We start from the raw sequence: 15,231 nt of genomic DNA on the forward strand, positions 1-15,231 counted from the left end.
GGTTCATTGACTCTATAGGTTTTCTTGCGGTATTCTTGACTGTAAGGCCAGCAACGTTTGGCTCCAGTGAGCCTTCTGTCCCCTCTTCCACAAGATTCCTCAAGCTCTGCCTAATGTTTGGCCATGGGTCTCTGCATCTGTTTCCATCAATTGTTGGATGAAGCCTTTCTGATGACAATTATGCTAGGCTCCTGTCAGGAACTGTAGAAGAATATCATTAACAGTATCAGGGATGGGCTCCCTCTCATGGCCTGGGTCTCAAGCTGGACCAGTCATTGATTGGCCATTCCATCAATTTCTACTTCATTTTTACTCCTGCTCATCTTGTGGGCAGAACCAATTGTAGGTCAAAAGTTTTCTAGCTGGATTGATGTCTCAGTCCCTCTATTGCAAGTCTTGCCTGATTGTAGACGATGGCCAGTTCAGACTCCATATCCCCCACTACTATAAGTCTTAGCTTGGATCATCCTTATAGATTCCTCAGAGTTTCCATTGCTCTAAGTTTCTAGATCATCCCAGAGATTCCTCCAACCAAATTCCAGTTGACTCTTCAGTATTATCTCCATTCTCTCTCCATTGGATCCTTTTAAATCCTATTTCCTTATCTAACCCTTTCTTGGTTTTGATTTGACTGTGGCCCACAATCATGTCAAATCTCTTCCCAGGTTGCTCCCCCTTCTCAAAGATGCCTGCTCCTACTCACTGTTACTAATGTTTAATCTTAACCTTGATCCAGAAACACCTCAGCAAAGAACTGTTCCCTGTCTCATTGGTTCTCTCTCCTACAGAAAAGTGACAGAAACTCTGTCATAACAAACATTCATTCTTTCTTTCAAATTTACTCATTTGCTCAAAAGCAACCTCACTGCTAGGCAAGAAGTTTGAAAGCATTAGAAATATGGTAATGGATAAGGAATACAATGTCCCTTTTTAGAGATGTGTCCAATCTACCCAAGGTATGAATTTTATAGTATTACTGATAACTCTCTTAGAGAAGCAGTTTTTAATAAGTGTGTAGAGTCAACTCCAGTGACCCCAAAATAGTTGTAGTCTATATTATAATATAATATATATTATAATATGTACTATATATAATAAATATAGTAAATAAATGTTACAATATATTTTATAAAACACTATATATCTAAAAGTATTGTAAAATAATTTAATATCCATGTAATGTATTTCTATTTCTAAATGGCTGTTCTGCTCAATAAAATTTGGCTTGACATGGGTTAGACAGTAGTAAGTAGGTTTCATAATGTGACTTTCTGAGTAATAGCTATGGCATTCCTTTTGCCTCAGTTATGGAACACTAGGCTTCAGGGTCTGACTAGAGCTTCTGAATTGCATTTGCATTCATAATTCACTCAGCCATTTCCATCCTTGGATAAAGCTGACTATTTTCAATTCAGTGACCCAGGAACTATAATTCCCAGGATTCCTGACCACCAGGGCACAATTCATGGTCAGCTTAATTGGACCAGAGGTGATACACATGAAAGCTAGATGACAAATACAATGCCATTATTTTCTCAGTAGTAAACCAATGGCTGATGGCATTATGTAGTCCCTCTAAGTTCAGACTAGAAGTCATGATTTAGAGAGTGTAGTTCCCAAACCAAGGCTCTGGAAAAGATAGTCAACTGATATAGCAGAGTCCAATGCTGCATCCAGATGTGCCTCTATATACCTCACATATGTGAGCCAGTCACCCCAGTGTTTCATCTAAGCTGATTTGTATTACACTTTGTTTATTTCAATTTTCCTGGTTTTTGTTATTTTATTTTATTTTATGTATATGAGTATATTGTTGTTCTCTTCAGACACACCAGAAGAAGGCATCAGATCCCATTACAGATGATTGTGAATCACCACATGGTTGCTGGGAATTGAACTCAGAACCTCTGGAAGAGCAGTCCGTGCTTTTAACCTCTGAGCCATCTCTCCAGCCCCTGTATTATGTTTTTTAACACTCACTTGTGAATGATTCTGACTACCTCCTTTCTCACGAGGATGTGAAAAGTATTGACTGATAACACTAGTGGGAAATAAACACTAAATATTTCTTTCACATAAAAAGTATTTTCTATATCTATAATCATTTGTCTTCAATGATTCACCAAGTTGTGAATTCCAACACTATTTTATGCTGGCTGGGTAAAAGTGATGTGGAAAAGAGTTTCACACCTACACAAAGCCAGTCCTATCAAGCCAGGGGATGATGAAAAATATCCTTTTGTGTTCTGTACATAAATAGCTTATAAGAAAGACCTACATAAAAGCATCTTGCTCTCATTAGTGTAAGTCTCTTTACTGACCCTCTCCAACATACCACTTAAGCACTACATGTGTTTATCAAATAAGCAGGACCTCTGAAGATTTCTTTATGCTTTAAACACATTATCCATTTAAGGTAAGATTTCCCCAACTCTGATGAATCACTGATGCGCTTACACACTCCACAGTGCTTCACATGTGGTCTGGCCAATGCCAATGTTTTCTTATGTTACTTTCAGACTGTTTGGTGTTTGTATAAATAACCAGTGATAGAATAAAAAGTTGAAAGATCCTTTAAGTGTTAGTATTGAAGAGGAAATCATGATATATTCTAGTTGGAAAATAGAGAAATTTGTCTTGTTAACTATAAACAATCCAGGGAGGTTTAGTTTCCCAGTGATATCTATTTGTTTTTCACTACTTCTAATGGGTGTGATTTTCCATGATCCGTGGGTTGCTGACTACAGCACAGTTAACATGTAATTCACCTGATTTATTCTGTTCTCCCATTGGTAGTCATTATACTGAATACCTATCTATAAATGGTGCTGATTTCAAGTTTACCCTGTGTAGTTTTTCACCAAAGGGGAATCTAATTCCTTAACTAGTTATTGTGATGGTTAGTTTTATTGACATCTTGACACAACCTAGAACCACCCCAGAAGCAAGTCACAGAGAATTGGCTACTTCAGGTTGAACTGTGTGCTTAGGACGAGGTTCTTGGTTATGATAATAGATGGGGAAAGACTGAACACTCTTTCTTGATTTGGGTCCTGGATTGTAAGAAAGAGAGTAAATGAGCTGAGTGTAAACAGGTATCCATTCATTCTCTCTATCCTGCTAACTGTGGAGTAGACAAGCTGCTCCATGCTCCTGCCGTCTTGACATACCTGTTAGGATAGAGTGTAAGTTGAAATTGTGAGCTAAACTTAACCCTTTCTCTCTGAGTTGTTACTGTCGGGGTATTTTATCACAGCAATAAGCAACAAACTGACCCAACCACTAAACACCTGTGATTCAATCACAAGCTTCTTCCTCATTATCTTGAAGTGATTTCTGAATTAGCATTACCTTCAGAGTGCCTGAATTTTATGCACTGTCTAACATAATGGTCTCATCCTTTGCTGACCAAACAGGGAGGCATTCAAGTTGAGTGATCAGTAACAATGTCAACAGACTTTATTCTTTTTATGACACAGGAATAAATGCTCCCGTGCTCTCTCTCTAAGACACACCATTTGATCAGGAAGACAACAAAAGGCATTCCAATCTTTCATCACAATGCCCTTCGGAAACATCAGCATGTGTTGCATGCACATGCTCTTTATCTTTTGACACTAATAAAAATCAGCCACTGGGGAAATGTACTAACATCCATCAAAGGCAGAGCTGTTCGCTGTGTGTGATGCCCACCATGAGCACAGATGTACGGTAAGGAAAAACCAACCATGCAGAACCCAAGGACCATATAATCTTCACAAAACCTAGGGAAAAAAAACCCTGTTTTTGTACAATGTGACATTTTATAGAACACATTAAAGCTAGTACTCTCAGGAGGGGAAAAGCCTACAAGCCAAAAGTTTCCAGTGGAGCATGAATTGGGAAGGACAGAGACGAGGAAGATTCTCTCTGCTGGGTCTGGTAGCGTTTCTAGTGACAGGGAGCTCTCCCTGTGGTAGCGAATGAAGACTAATCCAAGGGAGAGCCAAAGTTTATTAGGTTAAGAAAAACAGAATTGACTTTATAATTTTCCCAATAAAATGTGAATTATTAAAAAGTCCCTGGCATTATTAATGTCTTTATCTGAATGTCAGATACCGAGCAAATTGGAGGCAATATTTCTTCAATAAATTTCACTTTTCTGGAAAGTTCACTTAGTACCGACGGATGTTTGTCTGTGTCCTCTTTGTAGCCTGCTCTAGGAGCCCACAATGTACCTCATGTAACAAAGGTTAACATGCAGATGTGAGAACCATTGAACGTCAGAGGTCCACTTTGCGGGGAAGTCCTGGCTGGCTCAACCTTCTTCACTTCAGAAAGACCATAGCATAGTTCCTGTTTCTAACACTGAATATGGCCTAGGAATCCATTTTAAACAGAGTTTTCTTTTCTCCTCTTTGCATTGCTGCAACGTTTCCTACACTAGAGGAGAAGGCTCTGCTTCTTAGAGTAACAAGAGAACAGTGGAAAAATAACCCCAACCCTCACCTACTTTTATTTAAATGCCAGTTTCTATTTTCTAAGTTGATAACTTGCAATGCTTCCGAAAGACATCTTTGTAAGTGAGAAATGGCTTGGTAGAGTAAATAGGGTGTTAGGCTGGAACCACTGCTCATCATTTGCACAAGCTAGGAAATCCTGTCTGCCCTTCTTCTCCAAACCCTGCCTGGCACCGAGAAAACTCCCCCATCTGCTTGGAGAAAACTCCGGGCCAACATGTCATCATGCCTTCTCTCCCTGTTTCTGGCCCACCCAGGGGCTCAGTTTTTGACCATGTATGAATACCGTCCCAGCTCCTAGCTGACATGTGATCATTCCTCACCTGAACTCTGTAAAACCCCCTTGCTTTAACCTGGATGTGTGATTTCCACCTGACCTCCACCTCAGAGATCTGTGAACTCACCTATTACAGCTGCCTATTACACCTATTAATTTTTGGTTTGATCTGGCCTGTACCTGCGTCATCAAGGGAGGGAAAATGCCTATCAGAGAGCAGTACAGTAAGGATCCTCCACAGGTACCATATTCCCCAGCCTTCTTATTTTCCAGATAAATGGAGGGTCAAAACAGGAATTCAGCATATAACAGCTATAGGGAATATGCTGTTTTTTTGGCTGATTTTCTTTCTTAGATTTGTTTTTACCATAAGTGTGCATATATTTTAATATAATATATATAATATATATATATTATAATATTATATTAAATATTATATATTATATTAAATATTATATTATAATATTATATAATATATATATATTATATATATTATATATATAATATATATCCCTTTATTATTATATTATATATATTATATATGATATATATGATATATATACTATATTATATATTATATATATATAATATTATATATATTATATATATAATATATATCCCTTGTTACTTGCTTCTTCTCCTGGCCACATGCTCATGCTCATGGTCCATCTCATCTATTGACAGCTTCTCCCCCCACACACATACCTTGCTCTCCTTTTTTCTTCTCCTTTTCTCTCTGCGATGCCCAGCCCGGTAAATGAAAACCTACCTGCCTGTCTTTATCAATTGCCCAATCACAGGTTTTAGCTTTTTATTGACCAGTTAACTTGAGGAGCAAGGTTACATAGAGTCACTTGGTGTAGATGAGGAGGAGCTCCTTGTCAGGGGCAACCAGATCTTGGGGTACAGAATTTAGCACGTGTCTACAAGCAGCACCCGACCAACCCCCTACACTAAGCCTTAGGTGAAAGAGTTGTAGATGTATACTGACTAGGCTGCAAAATTCTTCATTTAAATGTTTGTGGTTTTCTGTAATCATCTCCATCTGCTGCAAAGAGAACTTTCCTTGATGAGGAGTGAGGACTATACTTACCTATAGATGTAAGTACAAGTATTTAGAATGTAGTTAGGGATTATGCTGGATTATTTAAATGGTAGTTGTGGATTCTTCAACAAGATCATTACTTTGCTAGCCCTGGGTAGTTAGGTACGTTTCCAGTACAAGGTATAATATTCCTCTTGTTAAACAGGCCTGAAGTCCAATTGGAGAGCTGTTTGTTATCCTCTGCCACTACTGCACCCTTGGTTATCATGCTATAGTGATTGCTGTTCATAGAGTTCAGAGATAGGTAGGCCTCATGGTTGCTGCCCTCTGTGGAACGACGCACATCACCTTCTAGCAGCATGGAAGCTAGTCCTAAGAAACAAGGCTTTCAGGTCTGGTCCACCTCAGGTCCTCTGAGTCTTATGTCTGAAGTGTGTGGTGTCAACCAAGGGCAACAGCAATAGCTTATAAAGTTTTGTGGAAGTCTCTTGGACAACTCTGATCAACAACTCAAAGAGGGCTTTTCATGCCTGGTGTGATATTTGATAGATAGTCTATATCTCCTAGGGGGAGCACTGCCAGCCCAGATGGTATTTGTTTTTAACTATATGTGTATAAGTATTGCAGCTAGCTAGGTTTAAGTGGGTAGATAATAGTACATCTCGTTCTGACTTTTTCAGACATCCTTACTGTTACTTTACCTTCCTTCCCACATCTTCAGTCTTCATCTTCACTCTTTAGTGAACTAGTGGTTTTAGATTCTCCTCCAATAACCATGAGCTCACTAGGACTGAGTAGTTACTGAGCTGGTATTGAGCTGGATTTCTAGTACCAGACACAGTTTTCTTCTTTTGAGCAGATATCAAGTCAAATTAGACAGCTGTTAGTAACCACCAAGGTATGTGTGCACCACTACACCCTTTGGGTTATCATACCCTTCTCACCATTAAAGTGGTTCATAGTCACCACAACTGGGTAGGACCTCTGGTTACCTCTCTCTTCTGAAAACTTACATGGTGGTTTCTAATACCATGAAAGCTGGTTTTAGGGAGGGACATTTAGTTCAGTCCCAGCCTAGAGACCTCTGGGTTGTGTTGCTGAATTACATGTTGTTTTCAGCAACAGGGCCTTACCTTCCACCCCTGTGGGCTAACCAAGTGCAATGGTACTCCCATGCCTAGGCTCAGGGAACATTGCCAAAGAGGGGGCAGAAAGATTGGAAGAGTCAAAGAAACAAGTAGTATGATGTAAGATTGTGTTTCCTAGTAATCTCAGAACCCCAAAAGCCTTGCCAACATGACTGCTCCAATTTGGGCTGAACATGTATAACATCGGACACACCAAACTGGGAAGGGAAGATCCCACAAGATTCCAACCTTTCACAAAGAATTATAGCCAACTGAGGAGAGCTTGGAGCAGGTTAAGTGATCTTTCCAAAGGAAGAGCACACCAGTTGGTTGTCTAATACCAAATGATTAGCCATGAAAACACACATATAAGTAACATGGTATGGACTAAAAATGTTATACTTAGGAATAGATATGTACACACATATATTAATTAAAAGGAAGGCCCTTAATATTGGTGGGGTTGGGCATATAGGAGTGTTTGAAGGGAAAAATAGAGAAGGGAGAAAAGTTATAATTATAATTTCATCTCAAAAATAAAATTTAAAAAGATAATGTTTAGAAAGGTTCATTCCCCATCTTCTAACTGAGCTAATTTAAAAATTTTACATTTTTTAACAAATCTAGATTCCATCTTTGAAGGGAAAAAAAATCAATCTTAAAACTGATGTAAAGAAAATGTTATTATAATTATGTACTCTGATTAAAGTCCTTGGTGTATGAAATTGTTTCATTTATAGACAACTGAAAATAGAAAGAGATATCATGGGAGAGAGGAAGATATCATAATGACCAGGGATATTTCCACAAGATGGTGAAATAATCAGTGACTTTGATATTAGCAAAATATGGATTGAAGAGAAAAATTCTACATGTCACAGGGAATTTTTAATTATAGAAATTGCTTTTATTGCTAGAAAATGTGTGCTTGTAGAAATAATTTGCAGTCATTAATCATTTTAAGGCTATATTTATTTTTAATAGACATTGACAAAGGAAGCAAAGAAATAAATGGAAAATTGTGCTATGTGGTGGTAATCCACCCATCTGCCCTCCCTTCCCCAATTTTCTTTATAGAGAAGCTTAAAATAAACAAAATGAATGAATAAAAATGTCCCATATGTTTTAACTTGGATTTGCAAATTCAGTTTTTGAAAAACCTAATTCCAAGCCAACATTTTATAAATCATATCACTCACTTTCAAGTGAACCACTCCTATAGACCCAGCTATCTTGACACTTTTCACAGTCAGCAAATGTTCCCACAGAAAGGCTGTGAACACCCATTGGCTGTATCCCTTGCCCCTAACAGTGAAGTTGTTTTAAACAACAAAGTATCTTAAATCATGGGTGAGTGATCTATAGGGTTTGATTTTTATAAACCCAGTATACCAGTGTTTAGTATTCTAAACTAACTTCATCTTCTAGCACAAATGGACATGTTTTTCTCACACATTAATGCATTTTTAGAGTAGCAATATGGCAAGTCCAGGTGGTATGGTTATCCATAGATGATCACCCCCAACAGAATGCCTCCACCCTCAGAGGTGATGATGGACAAACCCTGCCATGCCTTCTCGCTTGCATAGATGCTGATGGCAGTAATCAAAAAGACTTGTAAGGCATAAGGCACATGCAGAATTTATGAGCTTTGTCCATTTGCTAATTATATAAGCCACTAATACTGCTGGCAAGGCTGTGTACACTTCTACACTGTCACTATAATTAAAAAGTTTTAGCGTGTGGTTTTGTGTTGCTGCACAATCTATCAAAGTCCATTTTCTGACATGTGTAGCAGATGCAATGTGTTCCCAAATTGGTTATTTCTGGAACCGTATTACTTACTATGATACAGCATTGTCATGTTGACTCTATTGTACCAACTTTATCGGCCCTGCTGTGACTGCCTGTGCTGTGGCTACACCTTTATGACTCATGGAGCACAAATCAGGAGAGACAAGGTCAAGAGAAATATATTTTATGAATTATATTTTGTTGATACTGGGGAAATGGCTCAGTTAGTAAAATTCCTGCCATGTAAGCAAGACAACTTAAGTTCAGATCCTCACATCCACATAAATAAAAGCTTAGCAAAGTAGCTTGCTTCTCTAACTCCAACAATGGGGTAAATAAAGACAGGCAGATTCCTGAATCTTATTAGTAAACTACATAGTCAATGAAAGAGTTCTAGATTCCATGAGAAATCCTGTCTCAAAAATTAAGGGAGAAAGCAAATGAAAGGAAGGAAGGAAGGAAGGAAGGAAGGAAGGAAGGAAGGAAGGAAGGAAGGAACCTAATGGCTACCTCTGACCCCCAAACTCTGTAACACACATATACACATATTCAAACAAATATAGACATGCACCACACACATGCACACATAGAAAAAACATGTTATTGACAAATAAATCTAAATTTGTTCCCCAGATATACTTTAAATTCTACCCCCCCAAATTTCTATATTTGTTTATTAAAATTTATTTTCCTGATATACTGTCCTTCTGAAGAGGAAAATGATTTAAGTAGTTTCCCTCATTGTTTAATAATTAACACCGTCTAGGAAATATAAAATGTCTTCTGTTTTAAAGAACTTCTGGTCTATTTTATGTTGCTTGCTGTTACAAAATGTGCTTCAGGCAGCAGATAGTTCTTTTTAAAAAAAAAAAAGTCTCTAAAATAGGACAGAAAGCGGAAAACGGTTTCTTTCATGCATTTGATTCCATGTTGGGTTGCACAAGTGTTTCAAGGGCAGAAAGAGGGTTGAAAATGGAAACTGACAACATGATAAAATAGGTCGGCTGAAATCTGACAGGAAATTAAAGTATCTCTAAGTGACACTAAAGAAAGCAATGTGTATAATCGTGAGGAGAGCCTGCTTTAATTGTAGGGAGAAGAAAATCCCAAATGTTGCCAAATTTAATTCCTTTCCTAGAACTGAACTAACTGCATAAGCGTTGACATACTACACCAGTGCATTATGAAAATCAGTCACAATTACTGTCAAATGCACAGTGTTCTGCTCTAAAAAGCTTTTGAATTATACCCATTTGAAAATATAGTGTGGAAACTGTCCTATTCCTTCTTAATACCCAGGGCCATATTATTTGAAATAAATCTGGCATGACTATAATTTTCATATTTGAGAAATTGGAGGACTGAATGTGTAAATTTGTTCATTTCTAATCAGCAATCCAATCAAAAATCTCAAAATTAGAAAAGAGGCAAGGTCAAAAAGATAATTCTAACTTGAAGTTTCATTTTTTTTTCAAAGATGACTAAGATTGTGGTAATTGTAATTCAACAGAAAAGCAACTGAATATTGACATTTTAACTTATTTATTTTAAAGTTATCACAAGTTATGGGTCCAAATATATACATGTGAAATTCTTTGCAATGTGTAGTAGAGATGACATAGAAAAACAGGGAGAAAGAGAGAGAGAGAAAGAAAGAAAGAAAGAGAGAAAAAAAGAAAGAAAGAAAGAAAGAAAGAAAGAAAGAAAGAAAGAAAGAAAAGAAGGAAGTGGAAAAGAATAAAAGCTTGTTTTTTAAGGCAAAATAGCTCAACTTAATAGCTAAGAGTTGGATCAGCAATAAAATCAGCCAAGAAAGAATTTTGCAGACACTTAGACTATGAATAGGTAGAACTGTATTTTTCTCTATTATAAAATCAAACTTATCACTCAATTCTGGTTAATTTCTAAAGTTAATTAACACAACGTGATATATAGATATATATATCCTCTCCCTATTACTCTAAAATTTCAATCTTTAATTAAATGTTTCTAAGTACTTGCTAATATTTTTGAGAATGTGCCAGAGGTTCATTCTGTAGCCAGAATGTTTCATCTGCCAGAAATATAGAAAGACAAAAAAATCAAGATATTATAACTGAAAATAAGGGTATCTGTTATTCATATTAATAGAACCATTAATTCAAAGATGATTTTCAGCTGTATTATTGCAAAATATGCACAGTCCACAATTTCAGATAGGAAACAGGATCTTAAAACATACTTCCTGCAGAGTACATGACAGCAGATTTTGGTGAAAAAAATAGAATTACAGCAACTTTTTCAAAATGTCATGGTTGAAAAAAAAATTGGTATCCACAGCTGTAGACTCAGACATTGGCACTCTCAATATTTGCTCATCAGAGCAAAATTTAAACCTATCTTAAAGCCATCACAGTGACCTTGAGTGTGGCAATGAGTTCATGGCATGAGTCCATTTCCAGTGGCCTCCAACAGAGTATAACAGTTTTCATTAATTAGGACCTTTATTTGCAGACTGACCCAGGACCACGTGGATATGGAAGCTAGGGGCAGAGGGAGAAAAATCTGCTTTCTACTAAGTGCAGTTCTTTGGAAAACATGCCTGTTGTTTTGTATTTTATTTTAAATCAGTATGGATGTGTTAGTTTGTATCCATTCTGTGTTCCATTATCTGAAAATTCAATATCACATAAAAAGGATATGCATCTATCAAATGAACTCTGATGGTGATGGTAGTGGCAGCAATGATGACTCCTTTAAGAAAGTCTTCCCTGACTTACAAAGTTTGGTTTGAGTTCTCTTCTGTCATTCCCACAATGCTTAGGGAGTATCAGTAGGTGCCTTCATAAACACCTTATTTATTGTGTGCTGGCTTTTCTGACACATTTTCCTGGGTTCTAAGCATCTTAGAGACACAAATCTTATCTTGTTCTCACATGGATCCTTGGGTTTCGTAAATGATTCTTAGAAACATATGTTCTAACGCAGCTCCCCTGCCAGGTCAGAAGCAGTGGGAGAAACAGGAGGGATATTTCAGTTTGTCATAAAGGTAGTTAGTTCCTATGGGCCTACTAGGAGGAAGTCAAAGCATCATTTTAAAAGTTTTAGTTCAGATATAAGATGGACAGCCACTTGTGGAGCACAGAGGCAGGAATATCTTTCCTCTAAGCTTTCTGTTTATCTTGAACTTGAAACCATCTTCTGATCCTTTGCATTGATAGTATGGGGCCTGTAGTCCATAGGTAGTTTTAAATTCAGCTTCCCAGAAAAGCATAGGAAATGACTGTTGTTAAAGAGAGGCAGAGCTTTGCGCATTATCCCTTCTGCCTCTATTAAGTATCTTAGAAGAGAGGGTTGTGGAGTCCCTATATACAAGTCTTGTATATACATATACAAGTGTGCTTTCTGTGTATAACTGAAGCTCTCTTTTCTGTATCTGACTATAAAAACTATGGCATCACAGAATACGTGGTTTTTATCTTTACCATTTATCAAATCCCAATAGAGTGTCCCATATGACATGTCCAGAGTCCCAATATATGCCAATACACACGTCTAGATATATTGATTCCATTAAGACATAGCCAACATTGTTGTTTATGGCTTGGAAACCTTTATAGGGAAGCGTGAAAGGAACTTTCCATCTTTGGGTGGCCCTTGGTGCTGTCCTGTAAAACTAGAGAGAATAAATCACACGATGGGTGAAATTAAAACTTTCTCAACCTGGACTGGCTTTAGAGGATACACAAACACTCTTACAGTTCAGGAAGGGAACAAACACTCCTCCCTGTGGGCAATCTCAAAATCCTTAGTCTTTTTTGGTTATAAAAAGTGTCAATGGTCTCTCTGAATTGAAAGTCAAGAAAATCAATACATCATAAAAAAGGATGCTGCACACATCCCCACAATCAAATGCAGTCTAAGGCTTTCCACCATAAAAGTATCACTTGTGTTCAGGGGAATGCAAGACAGATGTAAAAGATGCTCCTCTCCACGATGCTTACAGCCCACCAGAACAAAACATTCACGATCACCAACACAAGTCAATAAATGAGTGCATGTGAGTGGCATGAGTCAACGCTCAGGAAGTATCCGAGGAACGTGAAAAGTAGCATTCAGGCCAAGCTCTGACACCCAATCAGATTTCTACAATAGATAGGTAAGTGGGCAAGGACATGATTGGGAGCTAGACTCTAAGAATGAAATAACCCGAGTGGGAAGCTTGGAAAGAATAATTTTGAAAACTGTAAGGTGCTTGAAGAAATTTGACTATAACTTGCATCACATGGCAATACAAAGTACATTTGAACACATATGTGGTAGCTTTTAATGTGAGGCAGAAACCTTCCAAATTTAATGTGCATGAAAGAAGGCATGAAATATCTTAAGGCTATGAAAGAATGTATTTAGGAAGACTAACGCCCAGCAAATATCCAAATGTTTTGTTGAGGGGAGGCAGGTCTAGACAAAGAAAGATAACCTCAGGTTCTGAAAATGTTTATAGAAACTATTGCTGCCAATATAATAGAGAAAGATATTACAGAGGCCTGTAATATAAAGAGATCCAAAAGACACTTTGATAAAGTCTTTTCCAAGAGATAAGAATGAGTGACTAATGTATATTTAAGTAAAGTAATCCATGCAATAATTTAGAACACTGTCTTACATATAGTAATAATAAAATAATCTTGAAGCAGTTATTATTACTATTATTACATGATATAGCTGAGATTGAGAAACAAAAAAATTCTCCTGAAATCAAAGCCCAGTTACCTGACATAGCTAAAAAAAATAAATAAATAATGTTGGAGAAGTATTCTTTACAGCAAACAGAGAATTCAAAGGGACGTCCTGTATTGGGTTGATATGGAAATATTCAGTAGACAAGAGAAGATTATTGCCTATTAATCTTATTTCTTATCGTCATAAGAAAGCCACATATTTTAGATTTTTATACCCCGAACAATAACAAGCTATGAGAATAAGACTTCTATAACACACTGAAGGTGAAGAATCCTAATGAAATCGAACCTTTTTGAGAGCTTAGGTTTGAAGGTGTGCGAGTTAATCTTCACTGTCAGTCTGTTGATTTTGAATCACCTAAGAAACATGTATCTTGTGTTTGTGAATCAATGGAAGGGCTTTTATGTTATTTTATTAGTTCAGTGGCATAACTAAAATTAGCTTAAGAAATTAAAATCTGAAGTGATCTAAAGCTGGTTTGGACACATAATGTCCTGTTGAATTCACTTCCCATTGCTAAAGTTAAAGGCTATTAAGGAACACCTCATTGTTTCCACATTTTCTGAATGTTTGCTTAAAAGTATCCATTCACCAGGGACTGTCTTTCTATTATATGTCATTGAGCCCTGTCCACAAGGTGCTGTTGATTTTTTTCTTCTGGTTATTTCTAGCCTCAATGTAAAGCAAATAATATGATCTTCAATGTGTAATGATAATCTGAAATGAAAGAATCCTTATTATCAAATCACATGAACACAAGAGAATGACTGCATAACACACCACAGAGCAGTTTACCTGCAACAGGAAGTCCCGCCTTCGGTGTCAACAGCACCATCCCATAGGCTCAGAACTGGGACAGAATGAAAACTGAAAAAGAAAAACCAGCATGCATTGCTCGCTACTTCTGTGTCTTTGTAGATGTGAAGAGTCTCAACTGCATGCTCCTACCGCCATGAACTCTGCTGTGTGTCTCACAGTGATAGACTGTGCTCTTAAGTCATGAGCCAAAATGCACATTGCCCCTTAAGTTGTTTTATTCAGGTGTTGTGTCAAGGCTATGAAAAATAGTTAATATGGGAAGTTAAGGAAGGAGGTATATACCAACAGGTATAGAATAGAAAACATTTAGAATGTGGAAGATAAGGATATATGCTTTACCTTTTTTTCAGAGGCTGCAGTAGAATTTATGAAATTGAAGATAGGATGCCATTCCAAGATGTTTAGGAAGATGAAACAGTCAGTGAATATGCATAAAAATGCAGAAGTGACTTAATGTGATGTGCTCGTGAGAGACTGACAGAGAGGCACTCCCAGCACATGGTGATGGACAGGTGAGAAGTGGAGGAAGTGGGCAACTTTCAGACTAGACAGTGTGCAGCCAAAATTAAAGTGAGAATAAGATCAGGTGCAGAACCAAGTAGAAAGCCGGGCAGCCCAACCAAGGTAGCTGCCCCAGAGGTTAGGAAAAAGCAGAATTCAAAAGAAGAATGCAGCAGGATAGAAAACCCAAAGCCAAACAGAAGCAATTCAGTTCAGTGGTGTAGAGCGCTCTTAAGTCGAGAGTGAGACTGAATTCTAGCTGACTTTTTATTAGCTTTGCAGCCTAGGGGATGTTTTGTTCCTCTGCGTGTCTAACTCTCACTGTGGGGAAAATGCTAAGACCCACCGCACAGCATTTTTTGTGTGAAATAAATGAGATAATTCATGAAAAGCACTCAATGCAAATCTGCCTCATAAAAAGTGCTCAAAATGTTAGCTATCCCTATT

This window comes from Mastomys coucha, unplaced genomic scaffold (assembly GCF_008632895.1).
Source record: "Mastomys coucha isolate ucsf_1 unplaced genomic scaffold, UCSF_Mcou_1 pScaffold3, whole genome shotgun sequence".
Lineage (NCBI taxonomy): Eukaryota > Metazoa > Chordata > Mammalia > Rodentia > Muridae > Mastomys > Mastomys coucha.